This window comes from Pongo pygmaeus, chromosome 1 (assembly GCF_028885625.2).
Source record: "Pongo pygmaeus isolate AG05252 chromosome 1, NHGRI_mPonPyg2-v2.0_pri, whole genome shotgun sequence".
Lineage (NCBI taxonomy): Eukaryota > Metazoa > Chordata > Mammalia > Primates > Hominidae > Pongo > Pongo pygmaeus.
In genome coordinates this window covers 130,177,023-130,191,591 of record NC_072373.2, presented here as the reverse complement: position 1 = coordinate 130,191,591, position 14,569 = coordinate 130,177,023, and positions in this window count along the sequence as shown.

Below are 14,569 nucleotides of genomic sequence, written 5' to 3'. Positions count from 1 at the left end.
TTCAAATCTTCTATATCTTTCATACATTTCCTCTGCTTAACCTACCTTGAACTATTCCACTGTGACTGTGGATTTGTCCATTTCTCTCTGCAGTTCTATTTATATAACTTTTGGTTTGCAAATATTCAGGATATTTTATTATGTAATCAAGTTTAGAACTGTTATATATTTCTGGTGAATTGAATCTTATCATAGTACTTGTCTCATTACATTGTAATTATTAGTTTATTTGTATGTTTCACCCATTAGCGTGCAGGCTTATTGAGGAAGGGCTGATGTTTGACTCACTGGTGAATACCTTAGTACTACTAGTACAGATCAGGCTCTCATTAACTCCTGACTATTAATATAGCCCCCTAACCAGACCAGTACTAAGCTGCCAAATTCACACACTTGAAGGCCCTGTCAGATTAAATCTTCCTAGAAAGTAATTCTGATCATAGCACTCTTTTTAAAAATAGCAGGTTCCTGTTGTTCACAGAATAAAATACAAACTTCTCAGCTTATCATTCAACTTCCTCAAAGACTGGAAATCATCCTATTTTTCACTCACTTTCTTCTCACATCCTAGGAGGTCAATCAAACTGAAATCCCCACTACCACCACACGGATCTGCATTCCTTCTGCTGTCCCCATGTAATATCCAAACCCTAGTATAATTTTTCATCCCACTCTACATGTCCAAACCCTTCAGAGCTAGTCTTAAAAGTCTCCTCCTTTGAAAGCTTTTGGCATTTTCACCCAAATTAAAATATTCTCTCCTTCTTTTGAATAGTATTATGGGCTGAATGTGTCCTCTCCAAAAATGCTATGTTGACTGTATTCAGAGACAGGGCCTGTGAGGAAGTGATAAATGTTAAATGAGGTCATAAGGATGGGTCTCTAATCAGACAGGTCTGGTGTCCTTATAAGAAAAGAAAGAAACACTAGACTTATCTGTCTCTGCCATGTGATAACACAGTGAGAAAGCAGCCATCTGCAAGCCAGGAAGTCAGCCCTTACTAGGAATCAAATGGGCTGGCAGCTTGATCTTGGACTTCCCAGCCTCCAGAACCATGAGAAATAATTTTTTGTTGTTTAAGCCACAAAGTCTGTAGTACTTTGTTATGGCAGCCTTAGCTGACTAATACAAATGGTAATATAGTACTGTTTTGTCAATATTTCTTCAAGGCTTTAGATCTGGCAAGGTATTTGTCAAATTATTAATGTCAAAAAATTCTTGCAGCCAGGTGCAGTGGCTCACACCTATAATCCCAACACTTTGGGAGGCCAAAGCAGGTGGATCATTTGAGCTCAGGAGTTTGAGACCAGCCTGGGAAAATGGTGAAAATCCATCTCTACCAAAAATACAAAAATTAGCTAAGCATGGTGGTGTGTGCCTGTGGTCCCAGCTACTCAGGGCGGCTGAGGTGGAAGGATTGCTGGAGCCCCAAAAGTCAAGGTTGCAGTGAGCCATGATCATGCCACTGCACTCCAGCCTGGGTGACAGGCCAAGACCCTATCTCATAAATAAATAAATAAATAAATAAATACAAAAATAATTCTTAACAATTCAAAGAACCTAGTAACCTCAGTGCCAGAAACATATTCTTATGTGCATATTTGCAGAGTCAGGTTTTCTTGTCAGATTAATATTTATTTGGTATCATGTCATCATAAAATTGAGTTCTTGAGAGTTTACAAGATCTTTTGTAATATGTTGTTTTATTTGCTTATTTCCCCCTTAAGTATATACTCATATGATATTTTCAAACTAAAATGATTCATTGGTATATAATCCTGAACTTCCAAGAAGATGTTTGTTTTTATTGTCTGTTATGAAAAAATTGTGTCTACTTTTTATGTATTTAATTCAGGAATTTAAATTTGAATATATTCTTCCAATTTGTAATAGTTTAACTCAAAGACTCTGACTTCACTCATTCTCTTTTAATTAACTCAACCAACATAAAATATTGTTTGAATTCTCCTAGAGTTAGGAAATCTCCTATTTCCTAGCATAGTCTGTACAAATAAAAATAGTGACTATATCTACATTCAGAATGTCTGTCCTGGAAATAAATGAAATATAAGAAAAAAAACTAGTGACTATAGCAAGGTTATATAACTAAAAATAGTATAGTAGAATCATTTTTTAAATTATTTTCAAAGAGCAGAAGAAGGGAATACCAGCATTTAAATGTCAGTTGGGAGTGGATAAACCTACAAATGAAATTTTTGTAAGAGAGAGAGAGAGAACAATCCAAGAGGTAAGAGGAAAATTAAGAATATGTTGTCATTGGAGGTAAGAGAAAATGTTTCAAGAAAGAAGAGGTTGTGGGGCCAGATGCAGTGGCTCACACCTGTAATCCCAACACTTTGGGAGGCCAAAGCAGGTGGGTCATGAGGTCAAGAGATCAAGATCATCCTGGCCTACATGGTGAAACCCCGTCTCTACCAAAAATACAAAAATTAGCCAGGTGTGGTGGCAGGTGCCTGTAATCCCAGCTACTTGGGAGGCTGAGGCAGGAGGATCACTTGAATCCAGGAGGCGGAGGTTGCAGTGAGCTAAGATTGTACCACTAAACTCCAGCCTGGGCAGCATACACACTTTGTCGAAAGAAAGAGAGAGAGAGAGAGAAGGAAGGAAGGAAGGAGGCAGGAGGCAGGCAGGCAGGCAATGTCAGATGCCAATGCGATATTAAGATGAGAAATGGGATTTAACAATGTGAAAGTCATTAGTAACCTTAGCAGAAGTTGTTATAAAAGACTGAGCAATGGTTCTCCACCAGGGGTGATTTTTGCCCTGCAAGGGTCATTTGGCAATGCCTGAAGACATTATTGTTTGTCACTATTGGGAGAGAGGACTGCTACTGGCATGGAGTGGATAAAGTTCAGGGGTGCTGCTAAACACTCTAAAATGCACAGGATGGTACCCCACACAAAAATAGAATTCCCCAGCCTAAAATGCCAATACTGCTGAGGTCGAGAAATCCTGACATAGAGTGAAATAGGAAAAATTAGAGTAGAGAGAGTTTAGAAGTGTGTAGAGGCAGAAACAGAAACGGCAAGTGTAGACAACTTTTGAAAAGTTTGCCTATAAAGAGGAAGAACTCGGGCATTAGCTAGAAGGGAATGAGGGAATGAAGTGAGAATTTTCTCTTTCTTTCTTTCTCTTAATTGGAAGAAAAATTGAGCCTGTTTTTGAAAGTGGCAATTGAGGGAGAGTTTGAATATAGAGATTAAAGATAATCTATAACTTTAGGCCCCAAGGCAAAATATGAATACACCTAGTGACTGCAATCCATGTTACAAGTACGCAGACTGAAATACAGAGCAGTTAAATGAACTGTCCCAGCACTAATTAATAACAGGGTACTCAAGGTCCAAGGCAGGACAAAGCTTTGATTATCACCAGTAAAAGTGTTGTGCAAGATGGGTCTCTTTGTGATGGCCACCTGAGGTACACCAGAGCTCAAGATGAATTTTACAATATCACATTATAAAGTTTAAGAAATAGACGAACTCAAGGGGTCAGCAACAAAAGAATTCACAGGTCCTTTGATTCTCCCACTGTTCCCATGAAGCAGTATGCAGGGGCCAGGATCATCTGAAGGAGACTCAGTCTAGTAGTATTCCAGGGAAGGGGCGCCACCCCACTGCTGCTCTCCTTTCTCACAGAGCAAGTAACTTTATCAGAAGAGGTAATCAGACAAGTTGAATGTTCGGCAGTCTGGGTTGGCAGTTAGCTAGTTGGAGGAGGTGACTGAAAGCTAGCTGTCCAGCACCCAAGAACAGTGGGGACGATGGGAAGTTGCAGCTCCTGCAAGAGGGTGAAATAATGCCATCAGTTTTCTAGGAAGTTGAGTTTAAGCACAGCTTCTTCAACTAGTTGAAGAATAATTCCTGGTTCTAAGTAGTCCATTGGTACAGGTAACCAAGAGTGAGCTACAGGAGACACTTTCAGACAATGCCACTCCTTGTTATGAAATTCTATATATCATTCAATAAATGACATTTAGAATAGCTTGTGCATATATTTCAGCAGACTTCTCTCATTTTATTTCTTCATCATCCTGTGTGGTTTTTAGAGAAAATGAAGAAACAAAGGATATGGCTTCAAAGTGAAGAGGATTCTTATGAAACAAACCATAATGTTGTCGGCACTTACCAACTAAAATGGTTTAAGATTAACTTACAGAGAATATTTCTAAATGTGATTTCTGATACATAAGCAAAAATAGTATATATAAATACCTACATTCCAAAATGGTGACATGTTCCATGAGGGTTTTTTTTTGTTTTTATAACAAAGATGGGGGGGAAAATAGAAAACAAAGCTAAAAAAACAGAAAGGAGAAAATGCCCAATACAGAGTTTTTCCCCTTAATTGGCTTAGAGTTGTAGAATAAAATAACAGAAGACCTATGGCTAAGACACAGAAAATATAGCTACTGCTGGAAGAGATGAAATTTCTAAGGTCCCAACATTTCTATTATGTTGTGAAAAGTCAAACAAAACAAAAAGTTGGACTTGACAGAGAAAGCTACCAAGTAGTCTTTGTCGGTGGCATTTTTTATTTAAAAGTTACTCTAAAGCTACCTAAAAATATGCAATATTGAAATTAATGGGCAACTTGCCTTTTCTGATAGAATTCAACAATAAACGAACTTCAATATATCAATGTTCTTAAGGGAGATGCCATGGGAGGAAAAAAAAGTCATCAGGTTGATAATAGAGCAAATGTGTCCCTTGGAAGCGAAAGGTAATGCTTTGCCTCCAAAAAAATAAAAATCATCTAGGAGAAAGAGGTAAAATATACAGGGAATGCAAAAGAAAAGAAGCCCTCCTTCTCTGACATATAAGGGAGAGAGACAGCTTAGGCCACACAAAGTTATAGGTTTTAGAATGTTTAAAGTATTCAAGTGAATTGGCTATCTAATGGCTCACAGATCTGAGAAAAGTAGGAAGTAAAGAATCCCAAAAATGGAAGCACTTGAGGCACAATGGCATGACAAGTGCTTCTCAAACGTGAATGTACTTACAAATCATCCAGAGATCTTGTTAAAATGCACACTCTGATTCAGCAGGTCTAGCACTAGGCCTGAGATTCTACATTTCTAACAAGTTCCCAGATGACACCAATGCTGCTGGTCCTTGGGTCACACTTTGAATAGCAAAGTACTGATGACTCCTGACTTAACATAGCATCCATGGAACCCAAGTAGCAAGTCTCCATATATTTGTTCAGCCATAGAAATGTACAGACCTACACAAGATTAGAATACTGGTGGCATGGGAAAACAGAGTTTGCTACCTTTACCTATGAGTCATTGAATTAATTTTTGCTCATGCCAATCAAACCTATTAACATAACACTGTCATGCGAATACCTGTGCTATTTTTCAGGTAGTCCTAGAAGCTCTGATAAAACAGTACATGTTCACCTGGCAACATATCATGAAAATACATGTGGAGATTATTGTAAAATGCAGGAGCACATATTTTACATAGGTAACGTGGAAACTTCACAGTTACAAATCTGTGGACTTACTTGAGCAGAATATCTCATTTAAGTCTCAGGTAAAGTACATGCCTTGTAAGTTAAACCACGTGCTCAAGTGCCAACAGAGCAGTTTCTTGCTCCATGCTCACTTGTACTCTGTCCAGCAGGGAGAATTAAAGATATGTGATCAGCAGATGAAGTTCTGCTAATAAGAACCATGTCTAGGATATATTTTAAAATCTACAATTGGCCTGTTTTCCCTGTGTTTCACATTGGGGTAACATTCCCCAGCCTATTAAATAGCAGCAGTCTCTTTCCTAAACCCCAAACCCAATTCCCACTGTTTCTCCAGCTACTCCAGGCCTGATATTTGTTCCAATTCTGCAACTAAGGTTAGAGCCTGGTGGAAAGTCCTGGACAATACGATAGAGAATCCTAGACAATATGACTTCTGGGACCCTGATATTATGCCTGGTCCTTGTAGCCCCTTCCCAACCTCCTCACTGTAGGATCTCTTTGTATCTATGACCTTGGTCCAACTCCAACCCCAAGAACAAATATGCTGCCATTCAACTAAAAGTGGTGCCATTTAAGGCTACTACTATGTCTCACTCAATGAGATTAAATCCTGCCTACTTATGTCACCTTGGATGCAATCCATGCCATCTCTGGAATGGTGCTGTTTTATTCTACAAAAATCAGTCATATTGCCTAACCTGTCCCCTTCATCTTTATGTAATTCCCATAATACCCTGTACATATAAAAATTATAAATTGGTTCCCACAATATTCATATACCAAAACATCCCATTACTTTCCTAAATATTTCTCAGAATTGCTGAGATACTCCATTTTTCGATCCAAGCTCATGGTACCTGAAATGAAGAAATGCACACAAGATACCTGGGTGGCTAGAACTAAACATTATTGCTTTGAGAGTGGTGATGAGAATCCCTGTGGCTGAGCCTCCAATTAACGGACAGAACAGCTGTGAAGAGCATCCCTAAGCTTGCCAGAAGCACTGCCTGACCCACATAGAGGACCAGCGCATAACAGGAGTATTATGTTGCAGAAAGTACAATGCCATCCCATCCTAGCCAGAGAAATTAGACAAGAGAAGGAAATAAAGGGCAACAAAATCTGTAAGGAGGAAGTCAAACTGTCACGGTTATAGGATCATATACCTACAAAACCCTAAGGAGTCATCCAAAAAGCTTCTAGGCCGGGCACAGTGGTTCATGCCTCTAATATCACCACTTTAGGAAGCCGAGGCAGGCAGATTGCTTGAGCTCAGGAATTTGAGACCAGCTTGGGCAACATGGTGAAACCCCATCTCTACCAAAAATACAAAAAAATTCGCTGGGCATGGTGGTGCATGCCTGTAGTCCCAGTTACTCAGGAGACTGAGGTGGGAGAATCGCTTGAGCCCAGGGGGCGGAGGTTGCAGTGAGCCAAGATCACACCACTGCACTCCAGCCTGGGCAACAGAGCAAGACTCTATCTCAAAAATAAATAAATACATAATTTTTTTTTTAAAAAAAAGCTCCTAGATCTGATAAATGGATTTGGTAAAGTTTCAATATATAAAATCAATGTTCACAAATCAGTAGCACTGCTATATGCCAACAACGACCAAGCTGAGAATCAGATCAAGAACCCAATCCCTTTTATAACAGCTGCAAAATAAAATAAAATAAAATAATAAAATAAAATAAAATAAAATACTTAGGAATATACCTAATCAAGGAGATGAAAGATCTCTATGAGGAAAACTACAAAACACTACTGAAAGAAATCCATTGATGACACAAACAAGTGGAAACATATTCCATGCTTATGTATCAGGATGACCATATTGCCAAAAGCAATCTACAGATTTAATGCAATTCCCATCAAAATACCATTACCATTCTTCACAGAACTAGAAAAAACAATCCTAAATTCATATGGAACGAAAAAAGAGCCCACATAGCCATAGCAAGACTAAGCAAAAAGGACAAATCTGGAGGCATCACATTACCTGACTTCAAACTATACTACAAGGCTATAGTCACCAAAACAGCATGGTATTGTATAAAAATTGGCACATAGATCAATGCAACAGAATAGAGAACCCAGAAATAAAGTCAAATACTTACAGCCAACTGATCTTAGACAAAGCAAGCATAATATAAAGTGAGGAAAGGATATCCTTTTCAACAAATGGTGCTGGGATAATTGGCAAGCCACAGGTAGAATGAAACTGGATCTTCATCTCTCACCTTATACAAAAATCAACTCAAGGTGGATCAAGGCTTAAATCTAAGACTTGAAACCATAAAATTCTAGAAGATAATACTGGAAAAACCCTTCTAGACGTTGGCTTAGGCAAAGACTTCATGAGAAAGAACCTAAAAGCAAATGCAGCAAAAACAAAGATAAACAGATCAAACTTAATTAAACTAAAAAGCTCTACACAGCAAAAGAAACAATCAGTAGAGTAAACATACAACCCACAGAATGGGAGAAAATATTCACAAACTATGCATCCAACAAAGTACTAATATCCAGAATCTACAAGGAACTCAAACATTCAGCAAGACAAAACAAATAATCCCATCAAAAAGTGGGCAAAGAATGAGAATAGAAAATTCTCAAAAGAAGATATACAAATGGCCAAAAAAAATACAAAAATGCTCAACATCACTAATTATTAGGGAAATGCAAATTAAAACCACAATGATATACCATCTTACTTCTGCAAGATGGCCATAATTAAAAAATAAACAAATAATAGATGTTGGTGTGGATGTGGTGAAAAATAAACACTTTCACACTGCTAGTGGGAATATAAACTAGTACAACCACTGTGGAAAACAGTATGGAGATTCCTTAAAGCACTAGATGTAGAACTACCATTTGACCCAGCAATCCCACACTACTGGTTATCTACCCAGAGGAAAAGAAGTCATTATACTAAAAGGATACATGCAGGTTTATAGCAGCACAATTTGCAATTGCAAAAATATGGAACCAGTCCAAATGCCCATCAACCAATGAGTGGATAAAGAAAGTGTGATGTAGGCCAGGCATGGTGGCTTATGCCTGTAATCCCAGCACTTTGGGAGGCCGGGGAAAGCGGATCACCTGAGGTCAGGAGTTTGAGACCAGCCTGGCCAACATGGTGAAACCCCGCCTCTACTAAAAATACAAAAATTAGCTGGGCGTGGTGGCAGGCACCTGTAATCCCAGCTACTCGGGAGGCTGAGGCAGGAGAATCACTTGAACCTGGGAGGCAGAGGTTACAGTTAGCCAAGATCGTGCCATTGCACTTCGGCCTGGGCAACAGAGCAAGACTGTCTCAAAACAAACAAAACAAACAAACAAAAAAACAAAAAACAAAAGAAAGTGTGATGTAGGCTGGGCGCAGTGGTTCACGCCTGTAATCCCAGCACTTCGGGAGGCTAAGGCAGGCAGATCACCTGAGGTCGGGAGTTTGAGAACAGCCTGACCAACACGGAGAAACCCCATCTCTACAAAAAATACAAAATTAGCCGGGCGTGGTGGTGCATGCCTGTAATCCTAGCTACTCGGGAGGCTTAGGCAGGAGAATTGCTTGAACTGGGGAGGCAGAGGTTGCAGTGAGCCGAGATCGTGCCATTGCACTCCAGCTTGGGCAACAAGAGTGAAACTTCATCTCAAAAAGAAAAAAAAAAAAAGGAAGTGTGATATATATATATACACATACACACACACACATGCACACCATGGAATACTACTCAACCATAAAAAGGAACAAAATAATGGCATTCACAGCAACCTGGATGGGATTGGAGACCATTATTCTAAGTGAAGTAACTCAGGAAAGGAAAACCAAACATTATATGTTCTCACTTAGAAGTGGGAGCTAAGCTATGAGGATGCAAAGGTGCAAGAATGATACAGTGGACTTTGAGGACTTGAGGGGAAGTTTGGGAGGGCAGTGAGGGGTAAAAGACTACACACTGGGTACAGTGTACACTGCTTGGGTGACTGGTTCACCAAAATCTCAGAAATCATCACTAAAGAACTTATTCATGTAACCAAAACAACCTGTTCCTCCCAAACTATTGAAATAAAATAAAATAATATAAAATAAAATAAAAAGAAAGTACAATGCAATAATGGACTAAAGATCAGAACTCTCTCCTACATTTTTGGTTCCCATGTGGGTCCCACAGGATTCCTATAACTTCTATGGGAGAGGGAGACCTGCTGGGAGTCTCAACATCCCCAAAGCCTTTTATCATCCCATGACTACTTACATCACTGAATGAGGGAAAGTCAGTGAGGGTATTCCAGTGCTTCCTTGATATTCTGCCCAGCAAGCAGCTATCTCATGGATTAGGTTGCCCAAAAACCCTTCAAGTCTTCCTAAAATGCAGTATCATCAGCACTGTGTCTAGCACAAATTCCTCTGATTTCTGAGGTATGGCTAGTACCTCAGTGTACATTCTACTCATGATGTAGATTTTCTCTTATTTATCCATTCTCTATTAGAGATAATCGTATTGATACAAAAGTAAGGCTCTGAGAGTGGCTGACCTACACAGCTTGTCGGTGGCTCAGCAGGGTCTACAATCATCTTTCCTGATACGCACCCTAGTGATCTTTCAATGTCACCATACCTTCTAAACAGTACAGAATTATGAACACAAGAATGTTGCTTGACATTTTGATTTTAGTTTTACTATTAAGATATAACATGAGAGAACTACAAAGTATCTCAAATTTTTATGACTTTTTAAGTTTTAGTTTACAACATAAAAAAAATATTTTATAATATCAAAAGCCTTGAGAACGAAAGAGATAAGTCAAGGGCCAGATGCAGTGGCTCACCCGGCAGGCGGATCGCCTGAGGTCAGGAGTTCGAGACCAGCCTGACCAACATGGCAAAACCCCGTCTCTCCTAAAAAATACAAAAATTAGCCAGGTGCAGTGGCAGGTGCCTGTAATCCCAGCAACACAGGAAGCTGAGGCAAGAGAATTGGTTGAACCTGGGAGGTGGAGGGTGCAGTTAGCCGAGGTCACACCACTGTACTCCAGCCTGGGCAACAGAGCAAGATTCTGTCTCAAAAAAAAAAAAAAAAGGAAAGAGATAAGTCAAGATGTATCCTACAGAATAGGTTAAATAAAAATGGCATGATTTGCAAAATTAGTTCAAAGGCTAAATTTTGAACTGGTTCCGAATTTAATGTATATTTCATACATTTGTACTTCAAAATACCATTATTATCAAATTTAGGCCTCATATCTTTTTAATATGTAACCTTATTATGTTTGATTCTGTGTATAAATTATTTCCAGTAAAATGTTTTTTTAAAAATAGAAAATAAAAACATGTTAGTATTTTCCATGTAACCAATGAAGTAATTATTTACCTTGACACAACATGTATTCTATGTTCATGTGAAGGGGTGGTCTGCCCCTCCACACCTGTGGGTGTTTCTCGTCCGGTAGAGACTGAGAAAAGAGACACAGAGACAAAGTATAGAGAAAGAAAAGTGGGCCCAGGAGACAGGCGCTCTCTGAGTTCCCTCAGTATTTATTGATCATTATCTCTACCATCTCGGAGAGGGGGATGTGGCAAGACAATAGGGTAATAGTGGGGAGAGGGTCAGCAGGAAAACATGTGAACAAATGTCTCTGTGTCATAAACAAGGTTAGAAAAGGTGCTGTGTTTTGATGTGCACATACATAAACATATCTGGTATATTAAAGAGCAGTATTGCTGCCAGCATGTCTCACCTCCAGCCTTAAGGCGGTTTTCTCCTATCTCAGTAGATGGAACACACAATCAGGTACATTCCATTGCCCAGGGAGGAGCAGGAGACAGATGCCTTCCTCCTATCTCAACTGCAAAGAGGCCTTCCTCTTTTACTAATCCTCCTCAGCACAGACCCTTTACGGGTGTCGGGCTAGGGGATGGTCAGGTCTTTCCCTTCCCACGAGGCCATATCTCAGACTATCACATGGGGAGAAACCTTGGACAATACCTGGCTTTCCTAGGCAGAGGTCCCTGTGGCCTTCCGCAGTGTATTGTGTCCCTGGGTACCTGAGATTAGAGTGGTGATGACTTTTAACAAGGATACTGCCTTCAAGCACTTGTTTAACAAAGCACATCCTGCATAGCCCTACATCCATTAAACCTTTAGTCAACACAGCACATGTCTCTGCGAGCACAGGGTTGGGGGTAGGGTTACAGATTAACAGCATCTCAAGGCAGAAGAATTTTTCTTAGTACAGAACAAAATGGAGTCTCTCATGTCTACTTCTTTCTTCATAGACACAGTAACAGTCTGATCTCTCTTTCTTTTCCCCACATTCATGGAATAAGCTTTCCAAAGTGCTGATTAATTTAATTTAATGTTCTGTTGAGTTTTTACTATGTTGCATTTAAGATATACAAACCCTTTACCACTGTGTAAGCAGGAAAATGACTCCCACAGTCACTGTAAATTGAGAAGAGAGCTTTTTTTAAACCTTAGGTAGTTAAAATAGATTGGCCTTTGTAGTTACACCACTGACCTTTCCCCTAAGTTTACTTGATCAGCCGTGGAATACTTTTTTCAAGTGCTCTGGAAAGTTAGGTTGCGTTGGTCATCAAACTGAGAATCTATACAGGTATCACTCATAGATTATACTTCATCTATTTTTATTTTCACACAATGTACTGTGTGATGACTTATATGAAATAATGCCCTGCTTTGAGAGGTTGGGCAAAGTACTTTTATTTTCCAATTCAGCCTTTAATTACTGGTTAGCCATGTACCCTCGGACAATCTATCAACTTAACTCTTAAGAAGTGGATTGGCCGGGCGCAGTGGCTCACGCCTGTAATTCCAGCACTTTGGGAGGCCGAGGCGGGCGGATCACCTGAGGTCAGGAGTTCGAGACCAGCCTCAACATGGAGAAACCCCGTCTCTACTAAAAATACAAAATTAGCCGGGCGTGGTGGTGCATGCCTGTAATCCCAGCTACTCAGGAGGCTGAGGCAGGAGAATTGCTTGAACCTGGGAGGCGGAAGTTGCAGTGAGCCGAGATCATGCCATTGCACTCCAGCCTGGGCAACAAGAGCGAAACTCCATCTCAAAAAAAAAAAAAAGAAGTAGATAATACATGAGTCTATATAGCTTTGGAAAAAGAAAGCAATCAATTATGACATGGAGTACATGAGAGAGTACAGTCCTTTCTTAATACCAAACTCTAAACCTTTCAATTCAACAATACTTTGTCAAATGTCATAACTGCTCACTTTTGCACTATTTGTAGAACTTGAATGTTTTCATATTTATACTTCACAGTAAATTAACTATATGGAAGTTACTGAGTTTGATGTACTCTGTCTTGGGGAAAGGAGAGGGAAGAAAGGGCAAGAGATACACTGTTCTTGGATTCTTCTCAAGATGTTATTGAATGTTTTCTGTACAACAGGCAATGTTTTAGGTGCTGGGGATTCCGGAGAAAAGATATTTTCTCCTCTCAATAAGCTCACCCTCTAGTAGGACAGACATTTAATTGTTAGGTCAGGATACCTGATGCATTCTTAGGAATTCTGCCACTCTGAGAGCTTTGTTCTGACAGGTTTGTTTTCCATCCTTCTGAGCTGGGCAAAGGACACACAAAATCAGCTGTCAAATCAATTCCCATTCAAAACTGAGGAAAAAAAAAAAAACCTAACCAAAGTTAATGAGAAGAAGGCTGCTTTTGAAAAGACAGTAAATGCATCATGGTTAGCACTACACTAACCATAAATTTACCATGCTGCCATAAGATATAGCAAAATCAAGCCCTTTAGCCTTTCCTGTGATACTTTAAAAAGGAAAAGAAAATGTGCATTCTTTAAAAAAATAAAGAGGCCGGGCACTGTAGCTCACACCTGTATTCCCAGCACTTTGGGAGGCTGAGGCGGGTGGATCATTTGAGGTCACAAGTTCAAGACCAACCTGGCCAACATGGTGAAACCCTGTCTCTACTAAAAATACAAAAATTAGCCAGGCGTAGTGGCACACACCTGTAGTCCCAGCTACTTCAGAGGCTGAAGCAGGATAATCACTTGAACCCGGGAGGCAGAGGTCGCAGTGAGCCAAGATCATGCCACTGCACTCCAGCCTGGGCAACAGAGTGAGAACTCTGTCTCAAAAAAAAAAAAAAATTAAACATAAAAAACAAAGAATCATCTCAATTGATGCAGAAAAAGCTTTTGACAAAATTCAACATCCTTTCATGATAAAAACACTCAGCAAACTAGAAGAAAACTACCTCAACATAATAAAAGCCATATGTAAAAAAATCTATAGTAAACATCATACTCAATAGTGAAAAGACTGAAAACTTTTCTTCTAAGGTCAGGAACAAAGCAAGGATAACCACTTCCACCACTTCTATTCAACATACTGAAAGTCCTAGACAGACCAATTGATCAAGACAAATAAATAAAAGGTTCATCCAAATTGAAAGGGAACAAGTAAAATTATCTCTGTTCACAGATGTGATATGTAGGAAACTCTAAAGATACCACACACACACACACACAGTTAGAATAAATGAATTCAGCAAAGCAGCAGGATACAAAGTCAATGCACAAAAATCAGTTGCATTTTGATACACTAACAATGAACAATCTGAAAGGAAATTAAGAAAACAATTCTATTTAAAATAGCATTTAAAAACTTAGGAATTAACTAAACCAAGAAGAGACCTGTACACTGAAAACTATAAAACATTGCTAGAAGAAATTAAGAAAGACGTAAATAAATGGAAAACCATTCCATGGTTCATGGATTAGAAGATTCATATTTTCAAAATGTCAGTACTACCCAAAGTGATCTACAGATTGACTTTTTTTTTTAACAGAAATAGAAAAATCAGTTTTAATATTCTTAAGGGAATCTTAACAGACCCCGAATAGCCAAAACAGTCTTGAAAAAGAAGAACAAAATTGGAGGACTCACATTTCCTGATTTTAAAACTTACTACAAAACTTTGGTAATTGAAACAGTGTGGTACTGGCATGAAGACAGATATATAGATAGACAAATGAAATAGAATAGAGAGCCCAGAAAT